General features: G+C 42.1%; 1 protein-coding gene across 6 annotated transcripts in view; it reads right to left on the bottom strand.

Annotated features, from left to right (window-relative positions):
• Nucleotides 1–18,113, bottom strand: part of GPR160 (G protein-coupled receptor 160) — a 60,046-nt gene that overhangs the window by 15,168 nt on the left and 26,765 nt on the right. The window contains exon 2 of one of the 6 annotated variants that reach the window (XM_008266468.4): nt 15,044–15,142. The exons of 4 other annotated variants lie outside the window; for them this stretch is intronic. The gene's annotated coding sequence lies outside the window, so the exon portion shown is untranslated. Of the gene's footprint in view, nt 1–15,043; nt 15,193–18,113 lie in introns of all 6 variants that reach the window. One more of the 6 variants, XM_008266469.4, reaches the window with a different exon arrangement.

An 18,113-nucleotide genomic window follows, 5' to 3' on the forward strand; every position in this document is an offset into this window, starting at 1 on the left:
TGGAATATGAAATTCTAAAATTATTTATAGTAGCATAAAAATATGGAATACTTAGGGATAAATTTGGCACAGCATGTGCAAACATGGTATCTTGAAAATTTAAAACACTGCAGAAACACTAGTGAACTGCCTGAACCAGAAGTCTGAGCAAGGTTTTTGGTAGAAATCTGCAAACTGATTCTATATCTGATGTGGAAATGAAAAGGACTTAAGACAGCCTAAATAATTTTTACAAAGAACAAAGGTGGAGGATTTATAGAACCTGATTTTAAAACTTGCCAAGAAGTTACAGAAATAGACTCTAGTTTTTGCTTAAGGATTATTTGTCCTATAAGTCATTCATTCATTCAACAGGTACAGCGCATCCCATTTGTTGGTCCACTCCCCATATGCCTGCAACGGCTGGGGACTGACCAGACTGAAGCTGGGGAGACAAACTCAATCCAAGCTTCTCATGTGGTGCAGAAGCCCCGTTATCTGAGCCCTCACTGCTGCTTCCCAGGGTCTGCATTAGCAGCAGGTTGAAGTCAGGAGCTAGGAATCAAACCAAGGTACTAAGATAGGGCATCTTACAACCTCAGGCTAAACACCTGCTACTGCCATAAATCAGAAGAGAGTCCAGAGAAAGACTCACATATTTGTGTTAAGCTGATTTTCAACAAAAGTGTACAGGAATTCAATGGGAGAAAGGAGACCTTGCTTAAAATGGTGTTAGAGGCTGGCGACGCGGCTCACTAGGCTAATCCTCCACCTAGCGGCGCCGGCACACCAGGTTCTAGTCCCGGTCGGGGTGCTGGATTCTGTTCCAGTTGCCCCTCTTCCAGGCCAGCTCTCTGCTGTGGCCCCAGAGGGCAGTGGAGGATGGCCCAAGTCCTTGGGCCCTGCACCCCATGGGAGACCAGGATAAGTACCTGGCTCCTGCCTTCAGATCAGCACGGTGCGCTGGCCACGGCGGCCATTGGAGGGTGAACCAACGGCAAAAGGAAGACCTTTCTCTCTGTCTCTCTCTCTCTCACTGTCCACTCTGTCAAAATAAAATAAAATATAAAATAAAATAAAATAAAATAAAATAAAATAAAATAAAATAAAATATAAAATAAAATAAAATATAAAATAAAATAAAATATAAAATAAAATAAAATATAAAATAAAATAAAATAAAATATAAAATAAAATAAAATAAAATAAAAAAATAAAATAAAATAAAATAAAATAAAATAAAATAAAATAAAATAAAATAAATAAAATGGTGTTAGAAAATTGACAGGGGCCGGTGCTATGGTGCTGTAGGATAAGCTTCCTCCTGTGGTGCCAGCATCCCATATGGGTGCTGGTTCAAGTCCTGGCTGCTCCAACTGCTGATCCAGCTCCCTGCTGATGGCCTGTGTGCAGTCTCTCTGCACTCATATGGGAGACGTGGAAGAGGCTTCTGCCTCCTGGGTTTGAATCAGCCGATCTCTGGCCATTGCAGCCATTTGGAGAGTGAACCAGTAAATGGAAGACTGCTCTCTGTCTCTGCCTCTGTAACTCTGCTTCTCAAATAAATAAATAAATCTTAAAAAAAAAAAAAAAGAAAGAAAATTGATAATTACAAAAGTGAGAAAACCCCAACCTTGACCCTTTTCTCACATCATACACAAAAATAAACTCAAAATGGATCATGGGACTAGATGTAAAAACGGAAATTTCTAGAGATAAAAAGGAGAAAGTCTTTGTAGTTCTGGGTGGGTGTATCAGCTTCCTAGGACTGCCCTTAACAAATTATCCCTGGTGGCAAATTTAGACTGGGTAGCTTAAAGGAACACATTCATTCACTCTGGTTCTGAGGCCAGAAGCCTGAAACCAGAGGTCTCTCCGAAGGCTCCGGAGGAGAAGCTACCCAGGTCTCTCCCTGCTTCTGTAGACTCCTCATGCTCCTGGGCCTGTGGCAGCATTGGACTAATCCTGCTTCCACGTTTTCCTGGCCTTCTAAGAACATCAGTCATGGGATTTATGTTCATCCTAAACCAGTAAAAACTTATCTGAAAAACCCAAAATTTCCAGAAAATATTTCCAAACAAAGTCACATTGTGATGTTCCATTCCTGCCAAAGACAGGAATGTGGAACTCCATCTGGGCTTCTCACATGGGCACAGGAGCTCAAGCACTTGGGCCATCCACTGCTGCTTTCCCAAGTGCATTATCAAAGAACTGGATTGGAAGTGGAGCAGCCAGGACTCAAACTGGCACTCATATGGGATGCCTGCATCGCAGGTGGCTGCCTAACCCACTGAGCCACAGTGCCAGCCCCAAGAAGGCAGGTGCTTTCAGATATGATGCATGCACACCTATACATTCATGAGTATGACTTCTTTAAAAATCAGAGTTCTCTTTGCAAGCACAGTTAAGAAAATCAAAAGGCAAGGTATAGACTAGAAGAAAATATTTAAATATCTCATAAATGAATTGGAGCCAGAATATAAAAGGGTTCTTACAATTCAATAATCAGATCATTAGTCCATTAGTAAAATGGCAAAAGACTTAAACAGACACACCCCCAGCACAGCTAAAATTAGCAAGACTGGTAATATGTCCCGGCAGGCAAGTAGAACTGGTGGATGGCTCGGCCACTGCTTCGGGGAGTATAAAATGGCACAACCACTTTGGCAAACCGTTTGGCAGTTTCTTAGGAGGTTCAGTATTCAATTAGCATTTCACCCAACAACCCCCCTCCTAGATATTTATCCAACAGGGCTGAAAACACAGGCGGGTTTGTACACAAACACGTGGGGAGTTTATTCAGCAGGCCTCATGCCAGAAACAAGCCTAATGGCAACAGGAGAACAGATGAACAAACTGTAGTATAGCCATAAAACAGAACACTTCTCAGCAATACAATGGAACGAAGTACTCATGCGTGCTACCACAGATAAAGCTCAAAAGCCTGCTGAGTGAAACAAGCCCAACACAAAAGAGTAGAGACTGTGTGATTCCAATGATGAGGAATTCAATACTGACGCAACAAATCCATGAGGCCAGACAGATCATCAGTGGACACCGGGCCAGGCTAGCGCAAAGCGGCACAATGAACCTTATGGATTGGGCTGGGGGAGGGGGGATGTGGTTCAAAGTGCACACATGTTTCAAAATTCAAACTATACATTGAAAATGAGTCTTTTGCGGGCCGGCGCCATGGCGCACTAGGTGAATCCTCCGCCTGGGGTGCTGGCATCCCATATGGGTACCGGTTCTAGTCCCGGTCGGGGCGCCGGATTCTGTCCCAGTTGCTCCTCTTCCAGTCCAGCTCTCTGCTGTGGCCCCGGAGGGCAGTGGAGGATGGCCCAAGTGCTTGGGCCCCTGCACCCACATGGGAGACCAGGAGAAGCACCTGGCTCCTGGCTTTGGATCAGCGTAGCTCCAGCCGTAACGGCCATTTGTGGGGTGAACCAACGGAAGGAAGACCTTTCTCTCTGTCTCTCTCTCACAGTCTGTAACTCTGCCTGTCAAATAAATAAATAAAATCTTTTAAAAAATGAGTCAATTTATTTTCTTAAAAAATATTTTATTTATTTATTTGAGGGGTAGAGTTACAGAGACAGGGAGAGACAGAGAGAAAGGTCTTCCTTCCACTGGTCCACTCCCCAGAAGGCTGCAACGGCTGGAGCTGAGCTGATCTGAAGCCAGGAGCCAGGAGCTTCTCCGGGTCTCCCATGCAAGTGCAAGGGCCCAAAGACTTCAGCCATTTTCTACTGCTTTCCCAGGCCACAGCAGAGAGCTGGATCGGAAGAGGAGCAGCCGGGACTTGAACCAGTGCCCATATGGGATGCCGGCACTGCAGGTGGAGGCTTACCCCACTTTGCCACAGTACTGACCCCCCAATTTACTTTTAAGATGTTTAATCTCACAGTAATGAAAATAAATAAAACCTAGAATTAATTTAAATGTCTAATAATAGGAAACTGACTACCTAAATTATGATGCACCTTCTAGGGAAAACAGCTTTTTAAAACAAATGTTGTCGGGCTGGCACCATATAATAGTAGGTTAAGCCTCCACCTGTGATGCTGTTTCAAGTCTCGGCTGCTCCACTTTCCATCCAGATCCCTGTTAATGCACCTGGGAAAGCAGTGGAAGGTGGCCCAAGTGTTTGGGCCCCTGCACCCATGTGAGAGCCCCGGAAGAAGCTCCTGGTTCCTGGCTTCGGATTGGCCAGCTCCAGCCATTGTGGCCATCTGGGTAGTGAACCAGAGGATGGAAGACCTCTCTGTCTGTAACTCTGCCTCTCAAATAATTAATTCTTTACAGCAAAAAAAAAAAAAAAAAGTTACAGTAACCTGCTCCCCCTCATACTACCACTAAAATAACAGTGAAATCAAGTGAGTCCCTGAACTAGAATGAATAAGCCAATGTAATTTGTGACGCTGGAAGGCAGCAGAGAACCAAGTCACAGTTTTTTAAACTGGTAAACATTAGAAAAGTAACTTTTCCTGTCTTTGCGCTACAAACTGACTCATTTGTGATCAGGTCATGAGCGGAGGTTTTATTGTATAGAAAGTTCTCTAGTTAATAATAAAAAATGGTAAAGTTTGAAAAGCTCCACTTTGCAAGTCCTTGATGCACTACTAATTGAGGTGGGCCGGGATCATCCACGACTATGACACCCAAAGAGAGAGGAGAAAAACACATCACCACCCGGGAAGTAAAACTGCCAAGAATATTAGAAGTTGGTCCAACCTATAGATTCAACCACTGAAGAACATGTCAGATGACACCCTGGGTATGGTCACCAAAATCCAGATGGTAGTAAACCCCACAGGGCGAACAGCTGTTTCTTTCATAAACTGTATCATCGACACAAAAGATTGAGAGTTAAGATGAACAACTGGGGCCAGGTACACACACGTTTATAGACCAGGAAACCGCCTCAAACTCACACAGGGTCTGCTTTGTGGGAACAGGCATCGGTTAATGGTTATTCTATTTGTAGGTTTGGAAATGTTATTTAAGCACTTGTTTTATTTATTTATTGAAAGGCAGAGTTACAGAGGGGTGGGGAGGGAAGAAGACAGAAGCAGAAAGAGAGAGAGAGGTCTTCCATTTGCTGGTTCACTCCCCATGTGACTGCAATGGCCAAGGCTGGGCCAGGCAGATGCCAGGAGCCAGGAGCTTCTTCCAGGTCTCCCACATAGGTGCAGGGGCCCAAGCACTTGGTCTATCTTGCACTGCTTCCTCAGCTGCATCAGCAGAGAGCTGGATTGGAAGTAGAGCAGCCAGGACTCGACCTAGCACCCACATGGGATGCCGGAGTCGCAGGCAGCAGCTTTACCTGCGATACCACAGCACCAGCCCTGGTTTGGAAATTTTTATAACTTAGTTTTAGAGGCGTAAACCTCCAAAGATGTAGGAATGGTAATGACTGAGCACCTTACTGCACGAAGTGCAGCGTGAGGAGCAGGAGCACAGGTATCACCAAGGAGACGACCCAGTTCAGGCTGGAGTTCAGCCCACAGAATTAATGTCCCTTTTTAATTTAATCCTCGGGAATCATGTACCCTGGACAGACGGAAGCCAGCAGTGGAGGAAGCACAGTGACAACTTAATCTTTGCCTCAGGATCCTCAAAGGACTCAGCAACTGTTGACTCAAGTGTCCTCAGAAAGGGATGCCAAGATGGGGTGACAAATAGAATTCCTTGCAAATGAAGTAACAGACAGGGCCTCAGATCCAGCCCTCAAAGACAAAGCGCCACTCCCTCTGCTGCCATGGGGTAAGAATGGACAAGTTCTCCTCTGGGACAGTAAAACAAGAAATCTTTGGACTGTGGACATAACTGAGGATAGACAAGAACCCTATTGAAAACAGGGAGACAAAGTAAAAGTACATATACTAAAAGCTGATTGATCGTAAGATTACATAGAAGTAATCAGAAGCAAATGCATGAACTACTGAAATCCATGTAGGACATGACAGAAAATTTCTCCCATGAAATTGAGATCTTAAAGAAAATCAAAATGAAATGAAGAATTCAATAGAACAAATATAAAATGTGGTGGAGAGCCTTAACAACAGAATTGGTGAAGCAGAAGACATAATATGAGACTTAGAAGACAAAGCACAGGAGAGTATACAGTCAAACCAAAGACAAGAAAAGGAAATTAGAAAACTAAAAAACACTGTGGGGAATCTACATGATATTATATATATAAAAAAAACCCCTCAATATTTGGGTTCTAGGAGTTCCTGAAGGCATGGAAAGAGAGAAAAGATTAGAAGGCCTCCTTAGTTAAATAATAACAGAAAAATTCCCTAGTTTGGAGAAAGAAAGGTACATCCAAGTACAGGAAGCACACAGAACTCCTAATAGACAGGACCAGAGAAGATCCTTGGCATGACACACTGTAGTCAAACTCATCACAGTAAAACATAAAGATTCTAAAATGCATACAAGAGAAACATCAGATTACTTTCAGAGGACCTCCACTTAGACTCATAGCAGACTTCTTACAGGCTAAGAGAGAATGGACAGATATAGTCCAAGTCTTAAGAGAAATAAACTTGGGGGCCAGCACTGTGGCTCAGTGGGTTAATGCCCTGGCCTGAGGCACTGGCGCTGGTTCTAGTCCCAGCTGCTCCTCCTCAGATCCAGCTCTCTGCTATGGCCTGGGAGAGTAGTAGAAGATGGCCCAGGTCCTGCACCTGTATGGGAGACCCGGAAAAGCTCCTGGCTTCTGGCTTCGGATCAGTGCAGCTCCAGCCATTGCGACCAATTGGGGAGTGAATGAAGACCTCTCTCTCTCTCTGCCTCTCCTCTCTCTGTGTAACTCTGACTTTCAAATAAATGAATAAATCTTTTTTAAAAAGAGAGAAATAAACTGTCACCCCAGAATATGATACCCTGCAAAGCGCTCATTTATGGATGAAGGTGAAATAGACTTTTCATAACAAACAGAAATTGAAAGAATTTGTCACCACTCATCCAGCCCTACAAAAGATGCTTAAGGATGTGTTGCAAACAGAAATACAGAAACATGATCATCACTATGAAAGAAGGTAAAGGAATAATAAGTAAAAGTTCAAAGGAAATTCAAAGTAAAATACAGGAATATTTTTGGAAAAATGGCAGGGCAAAGTCATTACTTATCACTAGTCACCTTGAATGTAAATGGCCTCAACTCCCCAGTTAAAAGACACAGACTGGGTAAATGGATTAAAAAACAAACCCATCTATTTGGTGCCTACAAGAAACAAATGTCACCAACAAAGATGCACACTGACTGAAAGTGAAAGGATAGAAAAATATATTCCATGCCAACAGAAAACAAAAAAGAGCTGGTGTAGTTATCGTAATGCCAGACAAAATAGACTTTAACACAAAAACTGTTAAAAGGGAAAAAGAAGGGCACTATATAATGACTAAGGGATAAATTCAACAGGAAGATAACTATTATAAATGTATATGCAACTAATTACAGGGCATCTGGCTATTTAAAAGAAATGTTTAAGGGATTTAAAGGGAGACTTAGACTCCAATACAATAGTAATGGGGGACTTCAATACCCCACTTTCAGCAATGGACAGATCAACCAGACAGAAAATCAACAAGAAACAGCAGATTTAATCGACACTATAGACCAAATGGACCTAACAGATATCTACAGAACTTTTCACCCTACAGTTGCTGAATACATAGTCTTCTCAGCAGTGCATGGAACCTTCTCTAATATTGACCACATACTAGGCCATAAAGCCTGCATCTCAACAAATTAAAAAAAAATTTGAAATCATACCATGCATCTTATCAGACCACAATGGAATGAAGCTGGAAATCAGCAACTCAGGAATGAGACTGAACAACATGCTCTTGAAGAACAGTGGGCAGTCACAGAAGAAACCAAAAGAGAAGTCTGGAAACAAATAAGAGAACACCACAACATATCAAAACTTACGAGATAGAGCAAAAGCAGTGTTAGGAAAGTTTATAGCAATAGGTGCCTGCATGAAGAAACTGGAATGGCACTAAACAAATGAGCTGCCAATGCATCTCAAGGATCTAGAAAAACAACAGCAAACCAAACCCAGAACTAGTAGAAAAGAAATAATAAAAATTGGAGAAGAAATCAACAAAATTGAATAAAAATACAAAAAATCAGCAAAATAAAGAGCTGGCTTTTTGAAAAAATAAACAAAATTGACACACCATGGGCCTAACTAACCAAAAAAAGAAGAGAGAAGACCAAAATCAATAAAATTAGAGATGAAAAAGGAAATGTAACAACAGACACCACAGAAATAAAACGATTCATCAGAAATTACTATAAAGAGCTCTATATGTCAACAAACTGGGAAACCTAGAAGAAATGGATAGATTCCTGGACATGTATAACTGATCTAAATTGAGCCATGAAGACATAGAAAACCTAAACAGACCCATAACCAAGAAGGAAATTCAATTAGCAATAAAGGCCCTCCCAACAACGAAAGCCCAGAACTGGATGGATTCACTGCTGAATTCTACCAGACATTTAAAAAAGAACTAACTCCAGGCCGGCACCGTGGCTCACTAGGCTAATCCTCCACCTTGCGGCGCTGGCACACCGGATTCTAGTCCCGGTTGGGGCGCCAGATTCTGTCCCGGTTGCCCCTCTTCCAGGCCAGCTCTCTGCTGTGGCCAGGGACTGCAGTGGAGGATGGCCCAAGTGCTTGGGCCCTGCACCCCATGGGAGACCAGGAGAAGCACCTGGCTCCTGGCTTCACATCAGCGTGGTGCGCCAGCCGCAGCGGCCATTGGAGGGTGAACCAACGGAAAAGGAAGACCTTTCTCTCTGTCTCTCTCTCTCACTGTCCACTCTGTCAAAAAAAAAAAAAAAACAAAAACAAACAAACAAACAAACAAAAAAAAACAAAAACCAACTAACTCCAATTTTTCTCAAACTATTCAAAACAATTGAAAAAGAGGGAATCCTCCCAAATTCTTTCTCTGAAGCCAGCATCACCTTAACTCCTAAACCTGAAAAAGATGCAGCAGAGAAAAAGAATTACAGACCAATTTCCCTGAGGAACACAGACGCAAAAATCCTCAACAAAATTCTAGCCAATCGAATCCAACAACACATCAGAATGATCATCCACCCAGACCAAGTGGGATTTATCCCTGGTATGCAGGGATGGTTCAACATTTGCAAATCAATCAGTGTGATACATCACATTACCATCTATTGAACAAAAACCACATGACTATCAATAGATGCAGAGAAAGCATTTGATAAAATACAACACCCTTTCGTGATGAAAACTCTAAGCAAATTGGGTATAGAAGGAACATTCCTCAACACAATCAAGGCAATTTTTGACAAACTCATGGCCAGCATCATATTGAATAGGGAAAAGTTAGCATTCCACTGAGATCTGGTACCAGACACAGATGCCCATTCTCATCATTGCTATTCAATATATTGCTGGAAGTTTTAGGCAGAACCATTAGACAAGAAAAAGAAATTAAAGGGATACAAATTGGGAAGGAGGAAGTCAAACTATCCCTATATATAGAACATGGTTCTGGTTCTATATATAGGGGATCCAAAAATACTCCACTAAGAGACTATTGGAACTCAGAAGAGTTTGGTAAAGGAGCAGCATATAAAGTCAATACACAAAAATCATCAGTATTTGTATACACAGACAATGCCACATCTGAGAAAGAACTTCTAAGATCAATCCCATTCACAATAGCTACAAAAAAAAAAAATCAACTTGGAATAAATTTAACCCAGGAAGTAAAAGATCAATAATGAGAATTACAAAACATTAAAGAAATAGAAAATACAAAAAATGGAAAAATCTTCCATGTTCATGGATTAGAAGAATCAGTATCATCAAAATATCCATTCTTCCAAAAGCAATTTACAGATTCAATGTAATACCACTCAAAATGCCAAAGACATTCTTCTCAGATCTAGAAAAAATGAAGCTGAAATTCATATGGAGGCACAGGAGATCTCGAATAGCAAAGCAATTTTATACAAGAAAAACAAAGTCAGAGGCATCACAATACCAGATTTAAAGACATATTACAATTATAATCAAAACAGCCTGGTTCTGGTGCAAAAACAGATGGATAGACCAATGTAGCAGAAACACCAGAAATCAATCCAAACATCTACAACCAACTTATGTTTGATCAAGGAGCTAAAATCAATCCCTCGAGCAAGGACAGTCTCTTCAACAAATGGTGCTGGGAAAACTGGATTCCACATGCAGAAGTATGAAGCATGACCCCTACTTTACACCTTACACAAAAATCCACTCAACATGGATTAAAGATCTAAATCTATGACCCAACACCATCAAATTATTAGAGAACATCAGAGAAACTCTGCAACACATAGGCATAGGTAAAGACTTCTTAGAAAAGACCCCAGAGGCAAGGCAAGCAAACCAAAAATTAACAAATGGGATTATTTCAAATTGAGAAGTTTCTGTACAGCAAAAGAAACAGGAAAGTAAAGAGGCAACTGACAGAATGGTATAAATTATTTGTAAACAATGCAACTGATAAAGGATTAATAACCAGAATCTACAAAGATATCAAACTCCACAACAAAACAAACAACCCACTTAAGGGATGGGCCAAGGACTTAAGACATTTTTCAAAAGAGGAAATCCAAATGGCCAACAGACACATGAAAAAGTGTTTAGGATCACTAGACATCAGGGAAATTGCATATCAAAACCACAAGGAGGTTTTACTTCACCCCAGTTAGAATGACTTTCATACAGAACTCAACAAACAGTAAATGCTGGCAAGGATGTGGGGACAAAGGCACACTAAACCATTTTTGGTGGGAATGCAAACTGGTAAAGCCACTATGGAAGACAATTTGGAAATACCTCAGAAATCTGAATATAGTCCTACCATACAACCCAGCTATCCCACTCCTCGGTATTTACCCAAGGGAAATGAAATCAGCAAATAAAAGAGTTATCTGCACCTCCTTTTGTTTACTGAAGCTCAATTCACAATAGCTAAGACAAGGAATCAACCTGAATGCCTATCAAAGGAAGACTGGATAAAGAAATTATGGGATATGTACTCTATGGAGTACTACACAGTGGTTTAAAAAAAAAAGAAATCCTGTCATTTGCAACAAAATGGATTCCGATTCTAGAAAACATCATACTTGATGAAATAAGCCAGTCCCAAAGGGGCAAATACGATATGTTCTCCCTGACCTGTGACAACTAATGGAGCACCTAAAAGGAAACCTGCAGAAGTGAAATTGACACTTCGAGAAGCAATGACTTGAACTTGACTGTCAAGGAACAGTTTATTATCTTTTTTATTATTTTCTCTTTTTACTTAAAACCATTGGTTGAACTCATTACTTAACATAGAATTATTAATAGGTGTATAAATCCAATTGAAAATAGATACCAGTAAAATATAAGAGTGAGACTAAGAGATGGAAAAGCTGTACAGTTCAGCACATATTCCCAAGGACTTACCCCTAAGGATAAAGCTAAAAATTTGCCATGGGACTCCAAATCCCATTAAGCTGGGTGGTACTAATGCTATCTTACATGTTAAAGTGATCATATTAAGTGTGTAGTTGATCATGTAGATAGGCATAAGTGTAAAAGGGATCACATAAGAGCAAGTGTCTGGTAATAACAATAGATAGAATTAAAAAGGAGAGAATGTTCCAACATGGGAAGCAGTCCACACAGCAGACTCATAGAATGACAAATGCCCTAAACAGCACTCTGGCCTCAGAATCAGCCCTTAGGCATTCATTTCTGGCTAAAAAGCCCATGAGAGTATTTCAGGCATGGAAAGCCAAAACACTGTGGCAAAAAAAAATTACCTAAATGAAAGATCTTTGTGAGTGAGATCCCAGTGGAAAGAATGGGCCATCAAAGAAGGATGTACTTTTCTCTGAAGAGAGGAGAGAACTGCTTTGCTTATGGCCCTGTCTAAATACTAACGGAGTTTGTGGACTCAGAAGGGCCATAGCCTTGGCAGCTCATGTGAAAAGCCTTGGGTAGGGGCCAACACCATGGCACAGTAGGTTAATCCTCCGCCTGTTGTGCCAGCATCCCATATGGGTGCTGGTTCTAGTGCCAGATGCTCCTCTTCCAATCCAGCTCTCTACTGTGGTCTGGGAAAGCAGTAGAAGATGGCCCAAGTTCCTGGGCCCCTGAACCCATATGGGAGATCAGAAAGAAGCACCTGGCTCCTGGCTTCGGATCGGTGCAGCTCCGGCCGTTGTGGTCATCTGGGGAGTGAATCAATGGACGGAAGACCTTTCTCTGTCTCTTCCTTTCACTGTCTATAACTCTACCTCTCAAATAAATGAATAAAATCTTTAAAAAAGAGCCTCAGGTGATCACTGACGTGATAAATAAGACTGTCAGTTGTTAAATCAACAGGAGTCACTGTGCACTTGCTCCCCATGTAGGACCTCTGTCCTTAATGAGCTGCACTATGACAATTAACTGTAAAACTTGTTTTCAAACAGTACTTGTGTGTCTGTGTAGGTGCAAGCTGTGGAAATCTTTACTCAGTATAGAGCTGATCTTCTGTATATAAAATTAAAAAGGAATTTTAATGAAGAATGGGATGGGAGAGGGAGTAGGAGGTAGGATGGGAGGTGGGATGGGGGGAAGAACCACTATATTCCTAAAGATGTACCTATGAAATTTGTATTCATTAAATAAAAGCTTTCTTTAAAAAATTCCAACATGGAATTCTAGACTAAGCTAAATGGCCAATTAACTGTAAATATAAAATAAAGCCATATACTGAAAAATGTTTGCCTCACACAAAGTTCTTAGGAAGCCAGCGGAAGCTACTTTCCATCCAAAGGGAGGAATAAACCAAGAAACATGGGATCCTGGAAACAGGACGCATCAGACGAGAAAAGAAGGACCCCGAGTGGGAGAAGACAATCTGTGTACCAGATGTAAAGCCACAATCTAAACTACAACAGGGCACATGGCTATGAGAGAGATTTCTACAAGAAGATAGAAATTCCGAGTTTCTTTAAATGCATAGAGAGAGATTTAACAGAAGTAAAAATTGTGGGCCTAGATGAGTTCAGCAGTTCAGTATATAGAAAACAAAGACTGGAGCAGGTGTCATGACATAGCCAGTAAAGCTGCCACCTGTGGCACCGGAATCCCATTTGGTGCTGGTTTGAGTCCCAACTGCTCCAATTCTAATCCAGCTTCATGGTAACGAGCCTGGAAAAGCAGCAGAAGATGGCCCAAGTGCTGGGCCCCTGCACCCAGGTGGGAGACCCAGATGGAGCTCCTGGCTTCGGACTAGCCCAGCTCTGGGGGTTGCAGCCATCTGGGGAGAGAACGAGCAGATGGAAGATTTCTCTCTCTCTGTCTCTCCAACTCCGCCTTTCAAATAAATAAATAGCTCAATTTTTTAAAAACTTTTATTTAATAAATTTAAATTTCCAAAGGACAACTTTTGAATTATAGCGGCTTTTCCCCCCATAACCTCCCACCTACCCACAACCATCCCATCTCCCACTCTCTCTTCCATTCCATTCACATCAAGATTCATTTTCAATTATCTTTATACACAGAAGATCAATTTAGTATATACTAAGTAAAGATTTCAACAGCTGACACTCACAAAGAAACACAAAGTATAAAGTACTATTTGAGTACTAGTTTTGCTGTTAATTCATATAGTACAACACATTAAGGACAGAGATCCTACATGGGGAGTAAGTGTGCAGTGACTCCTGTTGTTGATTTAACAACTGACACTCTATGGGGTCAGTAATCATCTGAGGCTCTTGTCATGAGCTGCCAAGGCTATGGAAGCCTTTTAAGTTCACCAATTCCGATCATATTTAGACAAGGCCATAGTCAAAGTGGAAGTTCTCTCCTTCCTTCAGAGAAAGGTACCTTCTTCTTTGATGGCCCATTCTTTCCACTGGGATCTCACTCAGAGATCTTTTATTTAGGTCATTTTTTTTTTTTTTTTGCCACAGTATCCTGGCTTTCCATGCCTGAAATACTCTCATCGGCTTTTTAGCCAGAAATGAATGCCTTGAGGGCTGATTCTGAGGCCAGAGTGCTGTTTAGGGCATCTGCCATTCTATGAGCCTGCTGTGTATCCCACTTCCCATGTAGCATTGTTCTCTCCTTTTTTAATTCTATCAGTTAGTATTAATAGCTAAATTTTTTTTTATTTATTTGAAAGACAGTGTCACAGAAAGAGGCAGAGCCAGAGAGAGAGAGTTCTTCCATCCACTGGTTCTCTCCCCAAATGACTGCAATGGTAAGAGCTGAGCAGATCTGAAGCCAGGAGCTTCCTCTGGGTCTCCCACATGGGTGCAGGGGCCCAAGCACTTGGGCCATCTTCCACTGCCTTCCCATGCCACAGCAGAGAGCTGGATCAGAAGTGGAGCAGCTGGGGCTTGAACCAGCACCCATGTGGAATGCTGACGCAGCAAGCCAGGGCTTTAACTCACTGTGCCACAGCGCCGGCCCTGTAAGTAAATCTTTAAAGTAAAAAACAGAGAGGTGCTGGGGGAGAGAGGGAGGAGAGGGAGATGATGATCAAAAGAAAAACAAAAAAAAGTATTCAGGAAAGGAAACATAACCAATGTGTAAGGCACCAGTCAACTGTGGAGAAATGCTGCAGACTCCTAATACCGTTAGCAGTGAGTAATGTCTGACCACGATAACGTAGTTATCTACGCAGCACAGGCTCATGGGTACGTGATAGTGGTGGTGGGGCTCACCAGCAGTGTGCAAAGGGTCTAAGGAATCATGTTCCTTTTAGTAGGCCAGTAGGTAAAGCTTAATATAAGCATATAATCATGCTACTGAAGATATGAGGGTAAAAACTGAATCAGCGAAGTTGTCTACGGGGAGCAGGAAGACAAATGGTTCTCCTCTCCCCCACCCCCATAGGAATAAACCCTGGGGCCCAACTAGATAAGCCTTTGAATAATGTGCTTTTGATAAGTGGGTAAAAAAATGAAATTATAAAGTTAAAACATGGTTATTTGATCTTAAAACAAAGACTGTATTTCACTTACTTTGGGGTACAGTGTTCCTTCATTTCTTTTGCTATCTTTTAAGTCAGGATGCTGATGTATGTTGCAGTCTCTGTTGGCCAGGTGGTGGCTGTGAAGTAGCTGTCATAACCAAGTCGGGGTGAACTCAGTGGTTACTCCAGGTTGCAAGGCTGGACAAGTGCAAACACTCAGTATTTTGATTAGCTGCCATTTAAGAACCACCTGAATAGTCATGGTTGTCTGGAAGTCTGTTGGCACCTTCTGGTATGATCTGGAATGCTGCAGCGTCAGCTCTTGGCTTGGGGGAAGAGGCACTGTGGTGCAGAGGGATACGCCGCTGCTTGGGATGCCTGCATTCCACATTAGAGCGCTGGGCTGAGTCCTGCCTGCTCTGCTTCCAATCCAGCTTCCTGCCGACAGGCCTCTGACAGCAGATGTTGGCCCACTGGGCCCCTGTCACCCACGTGTGAGACCCTGATGGAGCTCCTGGCTACAGCCTGGCCCAGCCCAGGTACTGCAGGCATTTTGGGAGTGAACCAGTAGATGGGAGGTATCTCTCCCTCTAACCCCCTCTGTCTCTTTGCCTTTTAAATAAAAAAAAAATGTGGCTTGAATAAAACCCTAGATATAATAATGGTACATTCTTAAAAAAGTTTCATTGGAATATAATTCGTGTACAGTTCATCTGTTCAATGTGTAAAATGCAAAGGCAGTGGAACATGTCTAAACGTGCCAATGCTGTCAATGGCAGAGATGATGGTATTCTGGGGGAAATGCAGGTACTGAAGTCTACATTGCTGAGGAAAGTTGGGCACTCAATATGAAGGCATTTTAGGAATACCTTAACCAACTGATTTTGCTTATTTTGTCATAATAATGCACATACAACATACAACCAAATAAATTAACAAACTAAGCCTAACAACACTCTTTGAATGAAGATGACAAATTTAAGTTCAAAACAAAACTGCATTACAATTTGGCAGGATGTTTTCCTTTTTAGTGGTACATAAAATCATGTCTTAGAATTGGTGGCATGTTAGGTTGCATGAAACAAAAGTAAATCTCATAAAAATATATATGTTTTGGGTAAAAAATAAATTATCCAAAGATACTTTGGGGCCGGCACTGTGGCGCAGTGGGTTAAAGCCCTGGCCTGAAGCGCCGGCATCCCATATGGGCACCGATTCTAGTCCCAGCTGCTCCTCTTCCAATCCAGCTCTCTGCTATAGCCTGGGAAAGCAGAAGATGGCCCAAGTCCTTGTGCCCCTGCACCCATGTGGGAGACCTGGAAGAAGCTCCTGGCTTTGGATTGGCACAACTCCGGCTGTTGTAGCCATCTGGGGAGTGAACCAGCGAATGGAAGACCTCTCTCTCTCTCTGTCTCTACCGCTCTCTGTAACTCGATCTTTCAAATAAATAAAATAAATCTTTAAAAAAAAAAAGATATTACATAACTATTGAAAGTAATGTGTTTGAGGACTAGTTAATGAGTGGAGAACTTTCAAAAATGTAAGATGGAACAAAAAGACCCAATAAACAAAACCATGTATGGTGCAATTCAACTTTGTTTATATATAGACTGGATGGAAATATTACAAAGTGTTAACAATGGTTATCTTAGTTTTATCCTTACACTTTCCAACTGTTTGAAACTGATATTTTATTTTAGAATGAGATAGCCATTTTCTAACTATAATGCTATTATTTTACCTATTAAACAATAACAATGCTGTCCACATTAAAATTTTCCTAACTGTCTTAATATTGTCATTTATGGTTTTTAAAAAACAAAATCAGGGCCAGTGCTGTGGCTGTGGGGCCAGCATCCCTTATGAATGCCAGTTCTAGTCCCGGCTGCTCCTCTTCCAATCCAGCTCTCTATTATGGCCTGGGAAAGCAGTAGAAGATGGCCCAAGTGCTTGGGCCTCTCCACCCAAGCTCCTGGCTTCAGGTTCCTGGCTTCGGATCAGCCTATCCCTGGCCATTGCGGCCATTTGGGGAGTGAACCAGCGGTTGAAGACATTTCTCTTCGTGTCTCCCTCTCTCTGTAACTCTCTCAAATAAATAAATAAATATTTTTTAAAAAGTCCAAGACCCAATCAAATCTGACATCTGTCTTATTTTTAATCTAGAATAGTTTCTCATTTTGGGGGGATCTTTTTAAGAGTGTTGGCCAGTTATCTTGTAGAATATCATCCAATTTGGATCTATTTGCTTCTTCAATGTGAGATCAACATTTCTGTCACCCTGTGGGATTCCCAGAAGAGGCTCGTGGCTCATGGCTTTGGATGGGCCCAGCTCTGGCTGGCCGTTGTGGCCATCTGGGGAGTGAAGCAATGGATAGAAGATCGATTCTCTCTCTCTCTCTCTCTCTCTGTGTGTGTGTGTGTGTGTGTGCACACGCGCACACGCATGCGTGTGTCTCCCTCTTTAACACTGCCTTTCAAAATAAATAAAATAAATCTTTTAAAAAAATATTTATTTTTACTTACATTTATTTGAAAGGCAGAGTTACAGAGAGGGAGAGGCAGAAGCAAAGACGGAGAAATCTTCCACCTGCCGGTTCACTCCCTAAATGGCCACAATGGCCAGGGCTGGGCCAGATAGGAGCCAGGAGCTTGGAATTCCATCCAGGTTTCCCACGTGGGTGCAGGGGCCCACACACTTGTGCCACCTTCCGCTGCCTTCCCAGGCACATTAGCAGAGAGCTGGTTTGGAAGTAAAGCAGCCAGGATTCCAAACAGTGCCCATATGGGATGCTCATGCTGCACACGGTGGCCTAACCTGTTATGCCACAGTGCCAGCCCCAATAAATAAACCCTTTTTAAAAAAGCATGCCCAAAATCCCACCCTGAAAGATATTTTTTTAAGATTTATTTATTTTTTGAAAGAGTTAGAAAGAGAGAGAGGTTTTCTATCCGCTGGCTCATTCCTCAACTGGCAGCAACAGGTGGAGCTGTGCTGATCTGAAGCCAGGAGCTTCCTCCAGGTCTACCCATGCAGGTGCAGGGGCCTAAGGACTTGGGCCATCTTCTCCTGCTTTCCCAGGCCACAGCAGAGAGCTGGATCAGAAGTGGAGAGGTGGGAC

The sequence above is a fragment of the Oryctolagus cuniculus genome, chromosome 4 (genome assembly GCF_964237555.1).
Source record: "Oryctolagus cuniculus chromosome 4, mOryCun1.1, whole genome shotgun sequence".
In the NCBI taxonomy this organism is placed as follows: Eukaryota; Metazoa; Chordata; class Mammalia; order Lagomorpha; family Leporidae; genus Oryctolagus; species Oryctolagus cuniculus.